At 41.3% G+C, this 25,079-nt stretch overlaps 1 protein-coding gene across 12 annotated transcripts in view; it reads left to right on the top strand.

Annotated features, from left to right (window-relative positions):
* PCED1B (PC-esterase domain containing 1B) overlaps positions 1 to 25,079 on the top strand; it is a 197,758-nt gene that overhangs the window by 13,204 nt on the left and 159,475 nt on the right. For all 12 annotated transcript variants that reach the window (XR_016037587.1, XR_008681839.2, XR_016037590.1 and 9 more), the window contains exons 2-3: positions 10,946 to 11,024; positions 13,366 to 13,438. The gene's annotated coding sequence lies outside the window, so the exon portion shown is untranslated. The remainder of the gene's footprint in view (positions 1 to 10,945; positions 11,025 to 13,365; positions 13,439 to 25,079) is intronic.

Genomic DNA, 25,079 nt, shown 5'->3' with positions numbered 1-25,079 from the left:
TGGGTTTCAATCCCTGGGTTGGGAAGATCCCCTGGAGAAGGGAAAGACTACTCGCTCCAGTGTTCTGGCCTGGAGAATTCTATGGACTGTATACTCCAAGGGATTGCCAAGAGTCAGACATGACTGAGCGACTTTCACTTTCACTTGCCTTTTGCTCTGGCTAGACCTCTAATTATAACATTATTTGTTTTGTTTTGCTTAGTTGCTAAATTGTGTCTGACTCTTTGCGACCCCATGGATTGTAGCCCGCCAGGCTCCTTTGCCCATGGGATTCTCCAGGCAAGAATACTGGAGTGGGTTGCCATTTCCTTCTCCAGGGGATCTTCCTGACCCAGGGACTGAATTCTCATCTCCTGCAATGGCAGGCTGACTCTTTACCATTGAACCACCAGGGAAGCCCAGCTACAATGTGGGCATGCTTAATCCAGTCCCAGTATTAAGAAAATTTCAGTATTCTACCAGTGAGAATGATGTTTGCTGTGGGTAATTTGTAGATATTCGTTATCACATTAAGGAAGTTCTATTCTTGGTTGGCTAAAAATTTTCATCACAAGTGAATGTTGAATTAATTTATCAAAAACTTTTTCTGCATTCAAGATGATCATGTGATTTTACTCTTTTTGTGAATATGGTTAACTAAGTTTATGATTTTTAAATGTCAAACCTACTTGCAAACCTAAACAATGCTCAGCTTACTATATCACTGGATTTGATTTCCTAATATTTTGTTAAGAATTTTTCAACAATGTTTATGAGAAAGGTGGGTTTGCAATATTCTCAGAATGCTTATCAGAGTTTTTAAATCAAGTTTATGCGCTTTTTTTTTTAAGTCTGAGAAGTTTTGCTTCTGTTTAAATTATATAAAGGTTATTTTTCCTTAAATTTTCAGAAAATTCATTGATAAGTTCCCTGGGCCTAGATTTTTCTTTGGGGAAAGGCTTTTAAATAATAGGTTCAAATTTTTAAAACATACACAAACTAGTCATATATTCTATTTCTTTTTCTCTCAGCTATGGTAAGTTGTGTTTTTTAACAAATTTGTCTATATCACCTAAATTGTCAAGTTTTTCTGAATAAAGTTATTTTTAGCATGCTTTTATTGTGCCATCTATAGGGATAGCTGCCTTTCATTGCTGTTGTCGCTGATTTGGGGGTTTTTTTACTTTTCCTGATCAGTCTTGGTTTTATTAAGTTTGCTAATCTTTTCAAAACCAATTTTTGAGTTTGTTGATTTTCTGTTATTATATATGTTGGATTATTATTTCCTTGATTTGGTTTTTATCTCTATCATTTATTTCCTTAGGTTTGACTGCTACTCCTTTTCTAGTTTCTTGAGATTAATACGTGAATAAGTTGGGTTTTTTCCATTTCCATTATTAATCTCTAGTTCAATTCAAGGTGGTCAGAGAAGATATTCTTAAATATTTCAACATTTTGAAATTGCTGAGACTATTGTTCATTGGAAGGACTGATGTTGAAGCTGAAACTCCAATACTTTGGCCACCTGAGGCGAAGAGCTGACTCATTTGAAAAGACCCTGATGCTGGGAAAGATTGAGGGCAGGAGGAGAAGGGGAGGACAGAGGATGAGATGTTTGGGTGGCATCACCAACTCAATGGACATGGGTTTGGGTGGACTCTGGGAGTTGGTGATGGACAGGGAGGCCTGACGTGCTGCGGTTCATGGGGTCGCAAAGAGTCGGACACGACTGAGTGACTGAACTAAACTGATATTATAATACATTGGTTTTAATAAATGTTCCATGTACACTTGAAATGAATATGAAACGGTCATTAGCAGGTGTAATTTTATGTGCAAAGGAATTAAATCAGGTTTGCTAATTACACTGTTATTATCTTCTATATCCTTACTGATTTTTTATTTTTAGCTTATTCCACCAGCTGTTGAGAAAGTTATGCTAATGCTGCCCATTGTGATTGTTGATTTGAACATTTTTCCTTTTCATTCTGTCCATTTTGGTTTGATTTATTTTGAAACAATGCTATTAGGTGTATAGAAATTTAGGACTGTAATTCCTACTGGACTGACCTCTCTTTATCTCTGATAATATTTCTTGCTTTAAAGTTCAAGTTGCCTGATACTGGTAGATTTACATGATTATTTTCATTGTTGTTAGTGTTGCATGATATATTTATCTTTCCTTTTACATTAAACATTTCTTTGTTAATATATTTAAAGCATACAGTTGGGTTTTTTTAAACCTAGTCTGATAATCATAGTCTTTTACTTCAAATTTAGTTCAGTTACATTCAGTGTAGTTGCTGGCATATTTAGGTTTCTCGATATTATCTTATTTTACATTTTCTATTAGGTTCTTCTCTTTCATATTCCTTTTTTCCTTGTTTTATGCTTTTTTCCCTCTTTTTTGCCTTTTTTAGATTATTCAAATGTTTTAAATTATTTAATTTTTTTATTCTAATAACTTACAAATAATACATTAGTTTCTTATGCTGATAATAGTTATCCTAGAGATTACAACATATAGGTTTATCACAGAATTATAAAAATTATTATTTTTACCACTCCTCTGATGTTTTTATATCCTTAAACCTTTCAAGCTGTTTAACCTTCCTGCCTTTTCTGTTCTTCTTGTTTTGCATTTTAGTTCTACATAGATTTTGCTCTCCAAAAAAGTTAAAATTATTGTTTTGCACAGTTAATAGGAATTTATAAATATCCATGTACTTACCCTTTTCAGTGTTTTTTGTTCCTTCCAGCGTTTTTTTTTTTTCTGAAAATAGACTTGCATTGCAGCCACTATGTGAGTTAAGTATGTTAGTTTAAATATATTTGAGATAGAATTTTGATTACATAATCACTAAAAATAGATTGTAAGTTTGGGTAAGACAACTTTAGTGTCAAGGTCAGGCAATAATACTGATTTTTCAATAAAGTTCTGAATTTAATCAGTCAAATTCAAATACTTACCAAATGGTGTTCTCCAGTTTTCAAAGAGTGTTAACATTTACCTCTCAGTTGATACTGCTAATAACTTGATTGTCTTGTTGTTCAGTCACTAAATCGCTGGACTGGGAAGATCCCATGGAGAAAGGAAAGGCTACCCACTCCAGTATTCTGGCCTGGAGAATTCCATGGACTGTACAGTTCCATAGAGTCACAAAGAGTAGGACACCACTGAGCAACTTTCACTTTCACTTTTCAGTCACTAAGTTGTGTCAGACTCTGCAACCTTATAGACTGAAGCCTGTCAGGCTCCTCTTTCCTCCACTATCTTTCAGAGTTTGCTCAAATTCCTGTCCTTTGAGTCGGTGGTGCTGTCTAACCATCTCATCCTCTGCCGCCCCTTCTTTTGACTTCTCCTTTTATAATCCGCCAGGCTCCTCTGTCCACATGATTTTTCAGGCAAGAATATTGAAATGGATTGCCATGTCCTCCTCCAGGGGTTTTCATGACCCAAGGATCGAACCCAAGTCTCCTGCATCTCCTGCATTGCAGACAGACTCTTTCCACCTAAGCCATTGGGGAAGCCACCAATAACTTGATAGATAAGCCAAAAAGACAGAAAAGTGGGGATCATGGGAGGAAAGAGACTCATTTAGATTTACACACCTTACACTGAACCCAAGTCCCCTGATGCCTGGTTCAGGTTTCTGACTACTGTATCAACTAAGAATACCTAAAATAACTCATATGTCTATAAAGAAAAGTATGGCTATGGAAAATACACCCCTCAAAATATACAATTTAAGGACAACTTCTTAAATGAACACCCTTTTCCTTCTTTTTTTAGTTCCTTATCTAGATTTTTAAAACTCAAAACACACATAAACATCTACCTGTAGCAAACTCAGTAAGTTTCCTCCCAGTTAGAAGCTCACATTAAAGCCACGCAGAAGCGAGAAAAGGAAAGTGAGGAGGATTATATTATGTTTATTTTAGTCTTTCTGTTTAGTTTTTCTTTCCAGGCACTGGACTGAACTTAGTTTTAAGAACCAGTAATGAGCATTGATTATATATCTGTATTTATTAGTATTTTACTTTTAGAAATTTTTAGATACAAAAATCCCAAGAGTATTTTGGGAACTTCTCACTGGTGATATCTAGATTGTATTCAGTGGAAAGTCAACGAACGCATACCCCAAAGAGCCATTAATAAAATAAACTTCTGGAGTATACAGGGCGCTCCTGCTCTTCTAGCACAAGGCAGAACAGTTAGTTACTAATGTTAACTAACTGAACGAATTAATGAAAAGTACCTCAGTATATAGCTGCATGGGGGCTTCCTTGGTGGCTCAGACAGTTAAGAATCAGCCTGCAATGCAGGAGACCTGGGTTCGATCCCTAGGTAGAGAAGATCCCCTGGAGAAGGGCATGGCAACCCACTCCAGTATTCTTGCCTGGAGAATTCTATGGACAGAGGAGCCTGGCGGGATACAGCCCATGGGACCGCAACGAGTCAGACAAGACTGAGCAACTAACACCTACTTGCTTACTTATCTAGCTGTGTCTCCTCAATTTACCCAAAAGTTCTCTTGGCCCCATTCACAGAGATGGCAGCACCACCACAAACAGCAAGTACTTTCTGTTGAATTTGTCGTAGAGGGAGAAAAGGATGCAGGCTCAGAAACCACATTGTTATCCATGCTCCAAATGCTCTCCTGCTCAGCTTTGTGTCATAGCAGACAGGTTCCTCTCCTCTCCATGTGAGGCTTGCCCCCTGCCACACTGTGAGAAGGAAACATTTGATTTGGAGTAGTGGTTGACACTCTGCTGGACACTTGGGCCTTCTCCCCAGTTCCTACCTCTCAGAATTCCTGCTGTTCACAGTCTCTGCTGTAAAGGACAGGCCTAAGTGGCCCTGACCCCACCCCATGTCCATCTCGCCCCAATCTGAATAGACCAGGAGCAGCCTCATGGACAGCCACTCAAAATCTCAACCAAATTACAGACATGGCCATCAATGGCTGTGGGCTCCTGCTCAGAGCTCCTGTCCAGTCTGGACTGAGGTTGGCACCAGTGCATGTCAAAGTCAAATACAACCAAAATTCCTTGAAAGCCAAATTATAAATAATCAGAGGAAGCCAACTCTTTAGAGGGAAGGCATTCAGTTCAGTCGCTCAGTCGTGTCCGACTCTCCGCGACCCCATGAATCACAGCACGCCAGGCCTCCCTGTCCATCACCAACTCCCGGAGTTCACTCAAACTCATGTCCACAGAGTCGGTGATGCCATCCAGCCATCTCATTCTCGGTTGTCCCCTTCTCCTCCCGCCCTCAACCTTTCCCAGCATCAGAGTCTTTTCCAGTGAGTCAACTCGTCGCATGAGGTGGCCAAAGTATTACAGTTTCAGCTTTAGCATCAGTCCTTCCAATGAACACCCAGGATCGATCTCCCTTAGAATGGACTGGTTGGATCTCCTTGCAGTACAAGGGACTCTCAAAAGTCTTCTCAAGAGGGAAGGCATTAGATATGCTTAAAAAAAAAATTAAGGAAAACAGTCAAAAGAGAAAGAGTGAAAAAGAGAGAGAGTCAGAGACCCACAGACATTCTAGTTCCCAGCTTAGGTTGCTATGACATCCACCTGGACTTTGCTTCCTGCCTCTGGATGTCCGTAAGATTGCCAGTTTTATCTTTACAGGTAACTCCTCTTTTTAATTTGAGTTAATTCACATGAGATTAGATTCCTGGCAACCAACAGCCTCTTGACTGATGGGTTTCCCTTCCCGACCGGCACCCTGCTTTGGTGCAGTCCTCTCTCCTGTGAGGAAAGAACATGACCTGAAAAACTCTCCCATATCAAATTGTCTGACTTATCCAACAATATCTTTAAAAAGCACTGCTGTGAGAGAGCAGCATTAGACACCAAGGAATAATAATTCCCAATACCATTTTGGGCATCAGTTAGAATATATTTTGGAATCTTCCCAGAGTAAGTTCTTTTATCTCAGTAGCTGACCATGCTCTCTGCCTAAAAGAGCTGCTTATCATTATGCAGAAACATTTTTCTATTCCCCTACAGCACACACACACACACACACACACACACACACACACGAAACTCTTCTATCAAATTGTAAGTGCCTGAGAATAGGAAAGGATCATGTCCTCACCATCTTTGCATACTTGGCACCTTAGTATATGAATGTACTTTATGAAGGCTGACCCCTACAGCATTCACTTGGATGGATATTTGTCATATACATAAATTGAACAAATACTCTTTCTCCACCTCTCTTAAATTTTAGAATATCAGAACTGACATTCTCAGAAACTTTCCTTTCCTCTTTTGCTACTCTTTCTGGACTTCCATGTGAACTTTGCTAGAATGGTTTGAAGAGGATGAGAAAGATGGGAAAACAGCGTTTACTTAGCCCAGGAAAAGGAGATTTAGAGGTGGCCCAGTCATAATCACAAGGTCATGATTAATGAGGCTAATATAGGTATTTGAAGGGATTTTCTGAGCCAGCACAACCTCCTGTTCCATCTGTACCCTCTCAACATCGGTCCATAAATCCACAAGGTCACGTCCATTACCTGCCAGTCATAAAGCTGAATTTCCAATAAGGACATTCAGCACATGTTCGTTAATGCAAGTGTCAGCACATAAACCCAGCGGCTCCGAAGGAAGGGCTACACTGTGCAATTTTCCACTCCTTCCTTGGAAAAGGCGCCATTCTCACAGACTTGACCTATGGCCAATGAAGGATTATTAATAGAAACTCTTGAATCCAGTGCTATTCATAAATACTCTTTAAGGCAAGTTATTTTCGTGCATAAAGGACTGTTTTTTCTAGCAATCATTAACATTTTAGTTCCCTTTTCCATGTCCTTAAAGGCCAGAGTAATATTCAGAACACTCAAGAAAATCATATATGGAAATAAAAGAAAATTATTTTGTGAGCATGATTGGTGCACTTGCATATTATGTTCCTGTCTTTTCTGATCCAGTAGTATGATTTATTTTGTAAACATGCCAGTTTTTACAGACTGAGTCATTGTTAATGTAGAAGCTGAATCATTCATCCATCAGTTAATACACTTATTTTCCTTTCTTTCTCTATATGTTTATCATTATATTAGAAAATTATTGGGAATTCTTTCATTGTGGGTACTTCTCCCGTTTGGTTGTATCATTTGGTTCACAAGTAATATGGTAAAGCTATTATAAACTTTGTGATGTTTCAGGTGTCTATTCATAATATTGAGTCAAAACCTTGAGTCATGTTAAATCCTCCAGTATCTGAAATCAGATGCCTCCCATATGAGAGGTAAACAGAGAGTCTGGAAAGGGTCAGATAGAAAGGAAACTTTTTCTGACCATGAGAAGGGCCAATCAGACTTTGAAGTCTAGTAGTGGATCTATAGGAATTTACTTTTAAAGTTATTTGATCATCTTGTTTCAATAAGAATCTAGCAAGCCACTCCAGTACTCTTGCCTGGAAAATCCCATGGATGGAGGAGCCCGGTGGGCTGCAGTCCGTGGGGTCGCTAAGGGTCGGACACGACTAAGCGACTTCACTTTTCACTCTCACACATTGGAGAAGGAAATGGCAGCCCACTCCGGTGTTCTTGCCTGGAGAATCCCAGGGACGGGGAAGCCTGGTGGGCCTCTGTCTGTGGGGTCACACAGAGTCGGACACGACTGAAGTGACTTAGCAGCAGCAGCAGCAGAATATAATCACCCAGGATATTGAGTTCATTTTAATGTATTAACTTGTCAGGCACATCTCATTATTTGTTCCAGATATCTTCAAGGAAAAGAAGTGTGGAGTACAAGAAACAATACTCCACAGAGCCAGACTGTGATTTTAGGGGGGGAAAGCATTAACTGAGAGGAGAACTGAGTGATGGTCACTGAGGTATTGCCAATGAGTTGAATGGTTCTGCTGTTTAATTTGGTTTTCTTCTGCCTCAGTTTCCCCTTCAGTAAAATGAGATTCTTCCTCTGACTGAAGTCTCACTCTAAGGCTCATTAACCTTTTTTTTTATTATTTCTCTTTTGACCCAAACATGTGACACTAAACATCCCAATTATGATGCATTGAACAGTTTACTCTTCAGTAGCTATCTTGTATTAAAATGCAATAATTATTATTGGTTGCCATAATATTTCCTTTTCTTACTTTATCATTGGAAAAAACTATGAATTAAAATGAAGAGTTTATTATGAATTATTTCTAAAAAAACTCAGAGAAATAATTTGTTATAGACAATACAAAGCCACTATCTAAGTGGCTCCTATCTAAGCCATTATGCTATTGACTTTCTGGTAATTCCCAAGAAACTTTAATTGCTCTTGCCAAATTATCGTTTCAGTATATAGGTATCATAGACTCATAGCCTACATGCTTACTATAAAACACATGATCACCAAAATTGTATCGTAACATCATTAGCTTTTAAATGCTAGAAATCATTTCAGTGCTTGGAAAAGTCTGATGAGCATATTTCCATGTGGAGATTTTCAGATAGAATGTATAAAAGTATGTGAGTAGAAGAGAGAGCTTTTGACATGTTTTGCCTTTTTTTTTTTTTTTTTGGTGCAGTTTCACATCATGTCTTTACTGTCATAATAATAATCATCAGTGGAAGGAAAATAGATCACTTGACCATTTCCCCTCCCTCTCCTCCCAGTTCTGCATTGAAAAAATTCCAATCAAATGAGCAGTGATGTCGGAAGGAGATTCTAGATTTCCTTTCAGAATCAACATGTAATGGGCTAAACCATAAAATTGCCATTGATGCTCAGAAATGATTGACCACTGGCAGTTTCATATGGCTCAAGTCAAGGAGCTTTGAGTTTGCATTTCAGCCTTTAGAGTCACTTGCATATCAGCTCAGGGCAGTTACTTAATGTCTGAGTCTTGGTTTGTGAAGTAGGAATAACACTCACTTTTGATGCGAAGCTTAGCAATGTATAGAAACACTGTCTGGTGAGAATAAATGCTCAAGAAATAGTTAATGGTACAATATTATAATCAATATAAGTAACTTAGGGAGTTTCTTCCTTGGCCCTTTAGCAATTTCTGCATATATGGCAAAGGTGATAGTCGCTATGGTAGAGAGAAATGGAAAATGTTTACTAGACACAATTTTGAAAGCCCCAATAGCTTTAAAAGGCCTTCCATTCCCATCCTGTATGCTTTGGTATGTCCTAGTAAGGTCACAGATAAAGTCTGACATATACTCAGTGGAGTAGCTAAATAGGAAATGTACTGAAGCAAATCAAGAACAGACTTTAAAAAAAAAAAAATCAAAACACTGAGCAAACATTCTTAACTTTTGGCAGAGGAACTGGACTGCCCAAATCCCCACGACTCTTAGGGTTATTAATAGCCACTCGTTTTGCCATATTTTGGGCAGTCATATACTTATATATCATGCAGCATGTATGAGGCTTTGAAGGCTTGATGGCCTTTTAAAAAACGTGTTACTCTGGAACAAAGAGGATGCCATGTTGTAATCTGTGTCACATCTACCAGGCTGCACTCATTACAGGCTGAGGACCAGCCGAGCCCCGTAGCACCGCCTGGAACACGGCTCCATCTGCTCGGCCAGAGCCATGATGAAGTCACCAGTTACGCAACAGTAGTAATTTGCAGCTATTTATGACCATTTTAATAGCTAAAGTCTAGATTAGAAGGTTGTGTTTACATGCCATGCAGCAGAATGGTTCCATGAATCATTCCTGCAGTAACTTTTGGTCAAACCAATCAACCAAGCAGTGAAAAACCAACTGGTTGATCCTGAGGCTGAGATGAACAGGTCTCCAAATTAGTCTCCACTTACTTGATGCTCCTCGAATCTGAGGCTAAAGAGACTCTGAGAAATGTTCACACATTGAGGTTTGGGGAAGTCCTTCTGCCTTACCCATGGTTTAATTTAAACTTGAGGCTAACCAAAAATAAATTGTTTGTGGCCTATCGAATGTTCACTGCACATGGACTTTAATTATTAAGAAACAGGGCACATTGACCAAAGGTGACTCACTGGAAAAGACTCTGATGCTGGGAAAGTTTGGGGGCGGGAGGAGAAGGGGACGACAGAGTGAGATGGCTGGATGGCATCACCGACTCTGTGGACATGAGTTTGAGTGAACTCCGGGAGTTGGTGATGGACAGGGAGGCCTGGCGTGCTGTGATTCATGGGATCGCAGAGAGTTGGACACGACTGAGCGAATGAACTGAACTGAACTGAACTGAAAGAATGTCCATGTTAGAAATTAAGTCCTAATGCCCTCCATCCTGGGATGCAGTTCTGGTCTTCCTTCCATGATAAGACTGCCTTCCCAGGAGCCAAGGCCATACTGACTCATTGTGTACATGCTAGGTCTGTTCTTTTTTTAAAAAAAAACCTTGGAAAAAATGTATCTCTGACTTGTTTAATGTTCTTTATTCTGACAAGACAAAAAACTGTGGGAAACCTTGCTTTTCTGGAGCAGTTTTTCCAGAGTAATCTGGGAAGCTGACTTCTGGGCTAGTTTGGTTCAGATAAAACTCTTTTCTATTCTTACTATTGATTATTTTAGTTGACAACTTCCCTCCCTCCCCATGCACACAGCCTCCCCTCCACTGCCCTCCCAGCAAACTGGGCCCTGCAAACCCTACCCCTTCAAAATATTCAAAACCCTAAGACATAAAGTGAGAACAGAGTTTTGGAAACTCCTAAAGAGCATCTGTAAACAAACTATACTTCAGACAATGTCTATTTTGGGCGTGTGTTTATTTTTTCATTGTCATTGCTCTATTATGTGACTTCAATTAGTGACCCTGACAGCTCATTTGCATCAAGATCAGTAAAACACTTTGATTTGTCTGTTTCCACTGACTAGAGGTTTTAGTTAATTATCACTTCCTGACAGCCGGAAGGTCAGACTATTTCCTTTTGTTTCACATGGCAGTTAATCCCCTCATTAAGGGTGATGGAAAATGAATAATTAAACTTTTGCCATTTTCTTATTTCAGGTAATGAGAGACCCTGAGATCCCAGAGGTACCATTCGAGAAGCCTGGGATTTGTTGAGGACTCTGCTTCCTGCAAACACGTGAGTTTCTCTCCTCTGTCTGGTTTTATGGTAAAGTAAGTTAAGCTAGGGCTTCCCTGGTGGCTCAGAGGTTAAAGCGTCTGCCTCCAATGCGGGAGACCCGGGTTCGATCCCTGGGTCGGGAAGATCCCCTGGAGAAGGAAACGGTAACCCACTCCAGTATTCTTGCCTGGAGAATCCCATGGACGGAGAAGCCTGGTAGGCTACAGTCCACGGGGTCGCAAAGAGTCGGACACGACTGAGCGACGGAACGGAAGTTAAGCTAAGGTTCTTCCCCTAAATGAAAACAACTTTGCCACTCACTAGCTGTGTGACTTGGGGTAAGGCAGCTCACCTTTAACATGAAAGTTTTTCTCTTTGTAAAAGGGGAGAGAATAATGTCCAACTTAGACAAGTATTGTGAGAATTAAATGCATGAATGAAAGGTACAAACAAGAAGGCCTGCCACAGGATAAGAGTTCAATCAATGTGAATGAACTAGAGAACTTCCCTGGTTGCCCAGTGGTTAGGACGCCGTGCTTTCGCCACCAAGGGCCCAGGTTCAATCCCTGGTCAGGGAACTGAGATCCTGCATGCTGTGGTGTGGCAAAAAATAAAAGATAACAATGTGAATGAATTATGTTATCACTTTCATTATCACCCTGAGCAAATCACCTTCTGAATGTTGTGGTTATCAGGCCTCCATCAAACCTCTGCTTGCAGAGACCTTGCTCACACCTGGGTCAAAAGTTTCTTTGACCCACTGGGGCAAGAATTAGGTTAAATTGCCTTAGGCTCAGGAGAAAAAAAACAGGTCTTAGGGAATTCAACTTTTACCAATCCCCTTCTAATCACTCCAAAAGATTAGGAGAGAGAGGGAAAGAGACGGTGGTAAAAAATAGAAGGACACTGTATTCAGGACTCAGAAGACTGCACCTGGTAAGAGAAGGTGCCTCTGGCCCTTCTTGGGGTTCTTCATTTCACTGGAAGTTGGCTCACCCTTGGGCCTCCTAGTCCTGTTCTGCTGAGACTAGTCAGGGGACTACCTTTGTACTTTGAGTCCTCTCTCACCCGACCGTGCTTTAGGGGACCTATAAGCTTTTAAGTGCTGACTAAAAGTGGACTCAGCCCTGCTAAGGAGATCATGGCCCCATGAGGAATACTTTGAAGACTACTGAGGTAATTTCTCTTGCTGCGCCAGGCAGTGGACTATACAAGGTAAGGATAGTGCCCTCCAAGATGCAGAGTTCTGGGAAAGCTCCATAGAGAAAAGGGGATCTCCACTGGGTTTTGAAAAACTGATAGGATTCAAATGCCAGAAAAAAGGAGGGAAGATGCTCCAAGTCAGTAAAGAAAATGAGCAAAGTGGGAAGGGTCTGGGATATGCCTGGAACTGGGAATCTTCCCAAAGACAGGACCATGGACTGTGTAAGGGAGTAATGGTAGCTGGGGTACTCAGACAGACATGAACCGGTGAAAATGGATTCCAGGGTGGAGTCAAATCTTTAGACTTTATCCTACAGTCAGGATAAAGACATTGGAATGTGCAAGCAAAGTGTGTTGTGATGTGCATGTGCAATGGGAGGAGCTAAGCTTGGTGGGAGGAGCCTGGGGTCTGGGGTAACTGTGACCTGGGAATGAAAAAGAAAAGAAGATACACTGGGGTGCGAATATGATTATGTGCAAAGGCGATGGAGACCATTGCTCAACACTGAATTTAAAAACTGATTTTGTCAATCGTTATTGCTCTTTTAGTCGCTAAGTAATGTCTGACTTTTTAGCAACCCCAGAGGCTGTAGCCCACCAGTCTTCTCTGTCCGTGGGATTTCCCAGGCAGGAATACTGGAGTGGGTTGCCATTGTCCAGGGGATCTTCCTCACCCAAGGATCTAACCCTGTCTCCTGCACTGGCTGGCAGATTCTTTTATCACTAAACCACAAGGGAAGCCCAATTTTGTCATGCTTTAGCCAAATTTATCATTTAGTAAATCCTGTTTAGATTTGTGTAGGAAGAATATTTTTCTCCTTTAAAAAAGTTCTCATAAGAAGCAGCTCTAAAACTGCTTCTGGAGGAATAAAGGTCACAAGGGGAAAATGAGTGGAATACGAGTGATTGAAAGAGTGACAAAGTACAGGTGTCTTTTGAAAGAACACACTATGAGTTGTTGCTTTAATGAGACAAGTACAATCTCATAGTCATTTCATTCCCTCATCAATGTTGGGAAATACTCCCTGTATCATCCCTTAAAGAGTAGAAAAATATCTTAACAATGATACAGTTAGCAAGTTTTATAATTTTTAACTAAAAAACTTAGAAAAGTAAACCTGGATGAGAACTTGGATAACCTTTCATTCTTTTACAGACAGAGAGACGGAACCAAAGGGCAACCCACCAGGAAAGCCACTGAGCTGTGTGCACCAGGCCCATCACTCAAGGTAACTGCTTTGCGGCATGGTCTGAGCTCTTTCTGCCTTGCTGCCTGAATCCCCAAAGACCATTTTATTGCTGATGCAGAAGAGTTGGTGCTTTCCATTTTCTCTTTCTAAAGTCAAGAACTCTTTTATCAGATAAGTTTCTCACGTTTCTCCTTACTGCATACTTCTTTCCTGTTCGTGGAATGAAGTCTTTCATTGTGAGGTAATCCTTGTGTTGAACATACCTTGACTTACGGAAGTGTCACATAGTGGAATGGAAAGTGGAATCATATGGGAAACTGTCCTGGCCAGCCCTCTCAACTGGTGTTTGAGGTCAGGCAAGGTGACAAAGCATCAGCAAAATGCTGGCCCTGAACTCACCTGTGTCCACGCTGATTGTCATCCCAGTTCCTTGGAGGGAAGCATGAAACTGCCTGCCAGGGAGTCACATGAGTCAATCACTGCCCCCTCCCGCCGTGTGAGTCTCTAGTGGGAGGGGGATGAGGGCCTAAGATGATTCTAGTACCAATTCCAACATGGGGTGGGGTTTCCCATGTGTGCATGTGTGTGTGTGTGCTAAGTTGCTTCAGTCATGTCCAACCCTTTCCAACCCTATGGACCGTAACTCACTAGGCTCCTCTATCCATGGGATTCTCCAGGCAAGAATACTGGAGTGGGTGCTATGCCCTCCTCCAGGGGATCTTCCCAACCCAGGGATAGAACCCACATCTCTTAAGTCTCCTGCTTTGGCAAGCAGGTTCTTTACCACAGGTGCCACCTGGGAAGCCCATACCAGCAGGCAATTCTCAGTCACCATCTGGAGGTCCTACTACTCAACTCAATTCTGCCACTATTTCCCTGGAGATAGCATCAGACCCCACAGCGAAGGGCTCAGTCCTATAAGACTGCCACCCCCCACCTCCCATCATCTTCTCCAGATGCCAGTCACAGGTCCAGGTTGTCACCTGGGCTTCTGAAGCATCAGCTGTAGATTGAGATTCCAACTACCTTCTCCTTGGATTCAATTAATTTGCTAAAGTGGCTTACAGAACTCGGAGACACACTTTACTTGCTAGGTCACCAGTTTGTTATAAAAGGAAATAACTCAGGAAAAGCCCAATGGAAGAATTGCTTAGGGCAAGATATGGGGAAAGAGCGCAAACCTTCCGTGCCCTCTCCAAGGCTGCTATTCTCCCCCATCTCTACATGCTCACCGACCTGGAAGCTCTTCTAGCCCCTACTGATTTCATATGAGCAGGCTTTTATATTGTGGAGGCTTCCTCACACAACAAGATCAATGATTAACTCCACTTCCAGTCCTGCTTCCCCCTCTAGAGAAGTGGTGGGGTGGGCTGAAAATCCAAAGCTTCTACTCATGGCTTGATTTTTCTGGTGACCAGTGTCCATTCAGGAGCCACCCAGAGTCACCTCATTAGAAATAAAGATGGCCCTAGTGTGCCTGTCACTTATGAATTTACAAGGGTTTTAGGAGCCCTGTGTCAGGGATGGGGCAAAAAGCCAAATATGTATTTCCTATTATAAATCACAATATCACTGGGCCCCTCCTCTGACCTCACAGAAATCTTGGTTTCCTACAGGGTACCCATCAGCCTCAAAATTCCTCATTCTCCACCTTTCTTAACATGCTTCTCTCTGCATGCTAACAACCAACCTGAGTATCCAGTGTCCTGGCCTGACTGCAGGCACAGGAAGTCCTGGTCACCAGAAGCTGTAAGCTTAATTAACAGAAACTCAAACAGTTGTATTTTATTAAAGTGTTTTATTAAAGTGTACATAGGGCAAGAGCATGTGTATTCAAGAATCTTTGAAAGGCTATAATTTTTAGCACAACCCAGTGAAGTGCCCAAGTGGCATGTTTTCATGAGTGTGTTGCTCCATTAAACACAGGCCAGTAATGAGATCTCTCTGGATGTCTGGTTTGATGGTATTGCCATCCAAAAATTGGATCAAATAGAAATATAATGATAGGTGGTAGGTTTCTTAAGCCAAATTCAGTTTTTCACATATTATAAATATTAGCTTTTTCTGTAAACTTTAAAATTTTCAGAATTAGCTAGAATTTTGAATCTTTTTCTTTTATGACCATCTTAAATTTTTAATGTTTAGCTCATCAGATCATTATTTTTTGGTATTATCGTGTTTCTGTTCTGGGAGTTTCCTGTCAGACCATAAACAGTGAGGCTAGTTGGATCTTCTAATTCCAGATATTCATCTCACTTCCTCTTTCTTTCTGTCAGTGTTTCTTAACCTATGATTCTTCAGCTAACTTTGGATCATCTGGTGGTGACTTACATTGAGCCCAGAAAAGGTTGAGTTGATTATTCAGTCCTTCACAGGATGTGTTGGATGCCAGCTGTATGCCAGGAATATTCTAAGTGCTATGGAAATCATGGTGAATAAAAAAAATATCCCTGCCTTCATGAAGTTTACATTCCATTTGGGCAGACAAACAATAAGGATATGGGATAAAGGAAAAACTTACGGGTAAGTTAAGACCTAATTTCCAACGGTGACAATTTTATTAGTTAGGATTCTCTCTTGGGGAATCTATTAAACTATTTTTTTAAAAACTAAAATTGATGAGAACCGAAACAAATGTAAGTCTTACAAACACATTTTCATTATCCTGTAATGGCCATTTTTCATTTTCTGCCCAGTGCTTCTTTCTATTTCTTATGGTAACAAAGCCCACTGCAGCTCTCAGAAATGGTCATGTGATCCAAATGAGGACAATTTGAATCCTCCTCCAGGATTTGCTGCTGGGAAGACTTTCTCCTTGTTGATCTCAGAGGGGAGGGGATGTGAGCTTGAGATGCTGTTTTCCATGCTCATTCCTCTTCTTCCCTCAAGTTCTCCACTGGCACCTCTAAACTTGAACGGAGTGAAGCCAGCCTGCAGAGAGAGGCAAAGACAAGAGGATCCCAGTGGGGGTTCCTGGCTTTGGATCAGTCTTCATGGATTTTTCCATGGTTCAGATACAGACTGTAAATTCCTATTTCCAACTTTAGTGAATTTGAGTCCATTTCTGCCACTTGCTAATAGTGAGTTCACGTTAACAGAAAGCAAGCACTTCATGCTGTAAAATTGTTTTAAGGTAGCTGGACTGCCTGGGCATATCTTCCAAAGAATCCATTGAAGTTCTGATTTCCTTCCTTAATCTCCTTAAATCAAAATTTCTATACACAAAGTACACAAATTCTTTGTCTGAGGTCAGTGGGAGGAAGGGGATGCCATCAGTCTTGATGATCAAGTCTTTGTTGTTCATTCATATTCATGAGAGATTCCTGAAGTTCTGATTGGTGAATGTCCATGCCAAGTGTCAAAGGAGTTACCATATTGCATCATATGAAGAGGCTGGGAATCCTTTTTTAACTTTTTATTTTGTATTGGGATATAGCCAGTTAACAAACAATGTTGTGCTAGTTTCCTGTGAACAGCAAAGGGACTCAGCCATTCATACACATGTATCCATTCTCCCTCAAATTCCCCTCCCATCCAGGCTTCCATGTAGCATTGAGCAGAGTTCCATATGCTGTACAGTAGATCTTTGTTTGTTATCCATTTTACATATAGCAGTGTGTACATGTCCATCCCAAACTTCCTAACTATCCCTTTCCACCCCTGACCTTCTCCCTGGAGGCTGGGGATCTTCGTGAAGTCCGAGTCTTGCTCATCTCCATGGAACGTTGCCTGCTTTTCTGGACAGTCTGTGGGACAGGATTGCAAATATTCTGCTCTAGGAGGAAGGAGGTTGTTCTCTCTTCTTCCCAAAGGGATACAGGGGGAACTGATAGTTGGCAGCCTTTAGGATCCCAATTTCAGAAGATATACTGGGGGCAGACTCCCTGAGGTTTTGACCATTTTCCCAGAAGAAAGAGAGGGTGCGATGTTTCCACTCAGAGCACCAGGGACAGGCACCGCATGGCCCCTGACTTCAGCTTGGCAGAGAGACCAGGTTCCAGCAGGGGGCAGCAGTGACAGCAGAGGCCTCTTCCTCCAGTGAAGGGTTTTCGGTTTAGTCATTGAAGGCACCAGCCTGGGGTCAGCATCCCACACATTAGCTGGTACCTCAAGGATATGTTCAGACACAGTGTCTCCTAAAAGAGGAAACTGGTGGAAGAATGTTTTCACTCCTCAAAACTCATTTACATGCAGGTGACACTGTTCTGCCAGTTACAAGCTACGTGTTCTCACGAAAGACTTTTGAACTCTCTAAACATCATCTTTCTCATATGTAAATAGGAATAAAAATAATAATTACCTTACTGGATTGTTGGAGGTTAAAATGCAAATATGAGAGAATGGAGTGCTAGCCTGGTACCAGCAAGTACTCAAGAAATAGTGTGAGACGCACAGCCTGCAACTGAACTGGTGAAAAGGTTACTACCCAGGAGTACAGAACCTGAGGACTTGCTACCTGGTGACGAGAAATCCATGGTGGGGAGTGGGTGAGCATTGCTTTCTGCAGTTGAGAACACTGACATCCATTGCTGGAGTGGGCTCTGGATGCATGCAAGAGCACATTGGAGGAAGAGTAGCCCACACACTGCTGAGCTTCTCAGGAGGTGAGCCATACACACTCAGCAAAGACCTAAGATAAGAATTAGGTACTATGTGTACAGAAATTTTGCTTCAAGGAGATTGAGGAAGAAAATCAGAGCTTCAGTGGATTCATTGGAAAATATGCCCCAGCAACCCAGTCAACCTAAGAAACTTTTACATGAAGAGCTTACTTTCTGTATTAATGTGGACTCATCCACAGCACGTAGCAAAATGGATTCAAACTCACTCAAGTTGGAAATAGGAATTTAAGTCTCCTGTATCTGAAGCAAGGAAAAAGCAACAGAAGACTGGTCCAAAGCTAGGAATTCCCTCCTTGGTACTCCCTTTGTCAGGGATCTGAGTGGAAGGCAAAGTAACGGAGTTAATGAAGAGCAGTGGATCTTTCCCACTGACTTCCTTGCCAGGAGCTTTTGTACATTTCTCCTCAGAGGCTGTTTGGGAGCAACGCATGTCCCAAATACGCCGTGGGTTCCCTTTCCCCCATATCTTTGCAGCCCTGCATGTTATCCATTTTTCACTTTTCCTAATCTGATAAATCAAGCTGTAGTTTAATTTTCAGCTTCCTGACCACTGATAAGACTGAGGCTCTTTCCAAATGTCTACTGGGCATTTGTATGTCCTCTTAGATTTCCGTTACTTGACTTTTACAACAGAATATAATCATCATTAGAATCTCTCCTGTTGTCTCATTTCTGTTTTCTCCTCTGCTTTAAACTTTGTCTCTGATGAACCTCTTTTAGGAGTGTATAATGCCTCAAAGCACACACAGACTTTGTCTTCCTTTGGCAGATTTCTGGTAATAGGTAGAATCCTTTCATCTGTTGGCTTCATCACCATTCAGATACTGAAATGAAAACTAAAATAAACTTGCCAATTTGGCTTTAATCTCAATTTAAATCTTTCTTGGTTGAATATAAATCATCCACTTGATAGTATTTTATGTGTTCGCACTTTGTAAAGATCAGAGTTGAAGGCAGAGTACTGTATAAAGAAGTTTTAAGAGGTTTAGAGTACTAGATTTGCTGCTGCTGCTGCTGCTAAGTCACTTCAGTCGTGTCCGACTCTGTGTGACCCCACAGACGGCAGCCAACCAGGCTCCCCCGTCCCTGGGATTCTCCAGGCAAGAACACTGGAGTGGGTTGTCATTTCCTTCTCCAATGTGTGAAAGTAAAAAGTGAAAGTGAAGTCGCTCAGTCGTGTCCGACTAGTAGTGACCCCATGGACTGCAGCCCACCAGGCTCCCCTGTCCATGCGATTTTCTAGGCAAGAGTACTAGATTTAGGATTTTAAAATTCCTGTTTGCATCATTCTGCCAATTTCTGTATTACTTTCAGCAAATCTTTCCCCTTTCTCTCTCACAATGGGAGTGAGGAGGAGGGTTAAGCTGTATCAGTGACTGTCAACTCTGGCTGCACATTAGTTACCTGAAAAACTTTGAAAACTACTGATGCCTATCCACTGGCCAGTTAAATCAGAATCTCTGGGCATGGGATCTATGCATCAGTATTTTTATCAAGAGCCTCAAGTGGTTCTGATGGACACGAAGAATGGGAATCACTAAATGGTTTTGTATATATCCCTTCTAGTAAACATTTCTATGATCCTAAAACAGTTGAGCAGCATGTGGAACTCTTGAGTGACTTTTAACCAAGTTAAATGGAGATTCTACTTTATTTTCCACATAATGCAATGGAGTTTAGAACTAGCTTAAACAGATGGCTTGAGGGATATTTGCTCGTGGCTGAAATAGTTCATGAATCCTTTTGCTTTTACAAATCCTCTTATGGTATTCATGCCTCCAAATGAATTGTTACTATGGGCTTTTGTTGAGCTAAAAAGTAGATAAACACACATTCAAGTTCATAGCAATATTATTCATAATAGCAAAAACATGGAAGCAACCCAAATGTCCCATCAACAGAAGAATGGATAAGCAAAATGTGGTATATACATATAATGGAATATTATTCAGCCTTAAAAAGGAAGGAGATTCTGTTTCCTTTGTATGTTATAATATGGATGAAACTTGAGGACATTTTCTACATTAAATGTCAGTTACAAAAAGAAAAAAACTGCATAATTCCACTTACATGAAGTACTTAGAATAGTTACAGTCATAGAGACAGAAAGTAGAATTGTGGTTGCCAGGGGCTAGGGAGATGATGGGGATGGGAAGAGGTATTATTCAATGGGTACATAGTTTCACTTTTGCAAGATGAAAAGAATTCTGTGCATGGATGTTGGTGTTGGCTGCACAGCATGATGGATGTGTTTAACGCCTCTCAGCTACATACTTAAAAATGGTTAAGATGGTAAATGTTATGTATATGTGTATTTTACTGCAATAGAAAGCATTTTTTAAGTAGATGAACAAAGAGAGATAAGCAAATGAACAATCTATCATGTAAATCACTGATTCAGAGGATGGCCAACAGCCACTTCTGTCCGCACTTGGTTGAGTTTAGAGCATGTAAAGTGAGTTTGGCAGCTAAGGTTGTCAGTGAAGAGGGAAGTTGTGTTTGCATTAAGATCCACTTCAATAAACAATCAATAGACATTCAACCAATCCCTTGATTATGAATTGCAAGCACATTTCACCCAGAAAGTGGTGGGTAATAGCTTGTAGTTAACAAGGACAATGTGTCCAGTATAGGCTCTGACCCAACTTTACTAGCAAAATATGATACTCTCTGTGCAAGGAACTTCGGGTATTACTGGGGAGACAAGACCCTGAAGACACACAGATACTCCATAACACTCCTCTTTATTGCTGGGTAGAGACTTATAAAGGTTTCCCTGGTGGCTAAAGACAGTAAAGAATCCGCCTGCAGTGTGGGAGACCTAGGTTCAATCCCTGGGTTGGGAAGATCCCCTAGAGGAGGGCATGGCAACCCACTTCAGTATTCTTGCCTGGAGAATCCCATGGACAGAGGAGCCTGGCAGGCTACAGTCCATATGGTCGCAAAGAGTCGGACATGACTACACGACAGAGACTTTTAAATGTAAGAGAAGTAGCCTCACGTGAAAATCAAGTGAGGAAGGTTTCGGGAGCCTTCTACATCTCCATTTGGGCGTAAAATCAATGTGAGGGTACGCTTCTCCCTGAGAAGCTGCTTTGATCATGAAAACACGAGCTTCATTTTTAGGTCAAACTAGCATTTTCTTTCAGGTAATTATTGACGAGGCTGCTCTCTGGTGAGTCAATACCCAACACATGGCAGAGGTTGGTCCAGTGTGAAGTTTGATTTCCCAGGCTATATAGTTTCAGTGAAACATGAGGTCAGAGCAGCAAAGGTGTGAGCTCTTCAACTCCCCCTCCACCAAAAAAAAAAAGTAGCAAGAAAGAATGTGCTCATGTTCTTTGAAGTTTGACTTATATAACTTCAAATTTCAAAGAGAAATGCATTTTTCCTCCCACTGAATTCAGTTGCTTTAGAAGCAATCTGATTTTTTTTTTAATTAAATTTTGGTAGAACTGAAGAGTCCACTTAGCATTTGGGTTATCTTGGTAATATAAACCCAGGGACACTGTGAACCTCATATTTTGAGCCACAAGGACACAAAGATGAAGATGGTATCACACTGACCTAGAAGGACTTGCTCTAAGGAGAATCAGCTCCCACACAAAAAAGTGTTGTGAAGGACCACCTCTTAAATGCTTCAACATGCCTCTGCTGGCTTTTTATGATAGAAGGAACCTCTCTATGGTTTTCACTGACCCTCAGAAGGAATAAATACTTATTAGATTTTTATTTATATGTATATATCTTCTTATATTTATTTTAATTGAAGTATAGCTGATTTACAATGTTTCAGGCATATAGCAAAGTGGTTCAGCTGTCTCTCTATATATAAATTTCAGATGCTTTTCCATTATAGGTTATTGCAAGACATTGAACATAAGTCCCTGTGCTATTCAATAGGTCCTTGTTGCTTATCTGCTTTGTACATAGTAGTGTGTATCTGTTAATCCCAAATTCCTAATTTTCTCTCTGTGACACTTTGGCCACCTGATGCAAAGGGCCAACTCATTGAAAAAGACCCCAGTGCTGGGAAAGGTTGAGGACAGGAGGAGAAGGGGGAGATAGAGGACAAGATGGTTGGATGGCACCACCGACTCAGTGGACATGAGTTTGAGCAAACTCCAGGAGTTGGTGAAGGACAGGGAAGCCTGGTATGCTGCAGTCCATGGGATCGCAAAGAGTTGGACACAATTTAGTGACTGAACAACAATTTGCCCTTTCCCTTTTCGTAACCATAAATTTGTTTTCTATGTCAGTGAATCTTTCAATTTAACTTGTATGTCTTTATATTTTGTTAAATTGTGGCAAAATACACACAACGAAGGCTATCATTCTAGTCATTTTTCAGGGTGCAGTTTAGTGGCATTAGGGCTTCCCTTGTGGCTCAGCTGGTAAGGAATCCGCCTGCAATGTGGGAGACTTGGGTTCAATCCCTGGGTTAGGAAGAACCCCTGGAGAAGGGAAAGGCTACCCACTCCAGTATTCTGGCCTAGAGAACTCTATGGACTGTATAGTCCATGGGGTCACAAAGAGACACAACTGAGCGACTTTCACTTTCTTTAGTGGCATTAGAACATTCACACTGTTGTGCAGCCATCACCACCATCCATCCACAAAACTCTTTTCATTTTGCAAAACTGAAACTCTGCATCCATTCAGCAATAACTCCCCATTGCTCCTTCCCCAGCTTCTGCAACCACCATCCTACTCTCTGTCTCTACGAATTTGACTATTCTGGGGACCTCATATTAGTGCAATCATTTAGTATTTGTCCTTTCTTAGCAGATTTCTTTCATTCAGTGTAGTGTCCTCAAGGTTGAGTTTTTTTAGATAGCTAATATTTTCAAGTACTCATAAACAATCAATTGTACTTGTCCTAGCCAAGGTGGCTACAGATCTTAATAGGAAGCCGCTTCTCTTAATGGTAAGAGGTACTGACAAGATATTCTGTGCATAGCTGAGGGAAACTGGCCTCACTCAGGAATTGTCTGAACCCATCCAAAGCTTCCCCAGTGGCTCCAAGGGTCAAGAATCTGCCTGCAATGCAGGAAACACAGGAGATTCGCATTTGATCCCTGGGTCGGAAAGAGAAGGAAATGACAACCCACTCCAGTAGTCTTGCCTGAGAAATCCCATGGACAGAGGAGCAGGCTACAGTTCACGGGGTCACAGAAGAACTGGACGTGACTGAGGGACTAAGCACAGCACAGCACAAGGCTCTACGAGCTCTCAAGGACCCCAGCGTGGCTCCTAATAACTGCTTGTGGAGGTCGTGAAGCGCTTCCACAAAAGGGAGAGAAAAGGCAGCCGGTCTGACTCAGCGCTGCCACGCCAGCCCCCAGCCCACACGGCTCTGCACTTGATTACGGGTGTGTATAGCCATCTGGTATGTGGGTTTAGCAGTAAGAATGAGAGAATCAGGCTCCCATGTCACATGTTGCTATTATTTTATTTAACACTTGTTATGTGGCCAACACTGCACCAAGCCCAGCATAAGCCTGGAATTACTTGATAAAGTCTCTGTTATACAAGAGACACTTTTGCCAGACTTGCTACAGGGGATCAATTCCTCCAGCCCAATGAACAGTAGTCTCATTTCCTCACTCTTCAAATACAGTCATGATTGTTTAAATTCTGAAAGCTGTGCTATAGAATTTTTTTTAAGTGCTATTTCAGTAAGAGTCTCGAGGCACATTTCACTGTAGTTCATTAGGTTTCTGTCTTGGAGGAGAATATATCCCTCCATATTCCATGGTGTTAGAGCAGAAAATGAAGCAACCGTTTCTACTCACTACATCCCTTGTGGTTTCTGTTTAACAAAACAGTAATTTTGGCTGAAAGTTTATCTAGTAATTTTAATCACAGTCTATGTGTTAGACATTAGCAAACAGAAATCTGTGTTTTCTTCACAGGAAAGTCACTTCAGAGTACATTAATTTACCAGAATATCTCCCAATGTTGTAATCCTTCACCTGAAAAGTTGGTAATGCTCCATTACTTGCCAATATTTATAACAGACATAATACTTTCCTTTCTCTTATGCCTTTTGAAAGGGTCCCCATTCTCCCCTGGGCTCCAGGGAGTACTGGAATATACAAATACCTTCTCCCTTCAATGGGGCTTCCCCCATGGCTCAGCATTAAAAAATCCACCTGCAATGCAGGAGATGCAAGAGACACGGGTTCTATCCCTGGATCAAGAAGATCCTCTGGAGGAAAGCATGGCAACCCACTTCAGTATTCTTGCCTGAAGAATCCCAAGGACAGAGGAGCCTGGAGGGCTACAGTCCACAGGGTCGCAGAGTCGGACACAACTGAAGTGTCTGAGCACACACACACGCTCCTTTCAACTGGGAGACTCAAGTTTCATTTCTACAGTAGAGAGCCTCAATCTTCAGTGAGCTTCCTGAGAAAGAGACAGTCTTTGATCTGCCCCTGGCACAACCTCCTGCCCTGCTGGCCGCAAAATCAGATAGAAAATCCTTCCCCTTCCTCTTAACTAATATTCCTGCTCTCTGGTACATTTGCCTTTACAGTCTAATACTGATAACTGGCAAATAGAACTAGCTTTCTCTAAAATCCTACACAGTCCCCTCTGAATTATATGAGATGTCTTATTCATTCCATAAGTAAATGTTTTTCATGACTGGGTTAGCTCTCTGGAATGTACTGAGGAATCAGACAGAGTCCTTGTCCTTAAGGACCAGGGAGAGGATGTCTATTCTGTTATTATAAAGCAAATCAGGACATAATGCATGGGAAAGAGAAGGCTGTGGAAACTCAGAAGATGGGCAGTCTCCAAATTTGGGAGTGAAAATAACTGACTTGAACACATACTATTTATCTGGCACTGTGTTAGGCAGCTTTCATGAATTATCTAGTTCAGTTCTCACATCCCTCATATGATTAGGCATTTTACCCCTAATTTAGAAGTGAGGACATATGATTGTTCACTCAACTTTTATCCTTTTCATTGCACTAATTCATGCTGGTAACACTTCCTACCTCATGTCCTGTCCTGACCCTGATCCCAACCCCCCGAAATAAGGAGAAAGA

This window comes from Moschus berezovskii, chromosome 6 (genome assembly GCF_049115385.1).
Source record: "Moschus berezovskii isolate FMDL1 chromosome 6, NW_MosBer_1.0, whole genome shotgun sequence".
In the NCBI taxonomy this organism is placed as follows: Eukaryota; Metazoa; Chordata; class Mammalia; order Artiodactyla; family Moschidae; genus Moschus; species Moschus berezovskii.
This window is presented reverse-complemented; position numbering and strand designations above follow the sequence as displayed.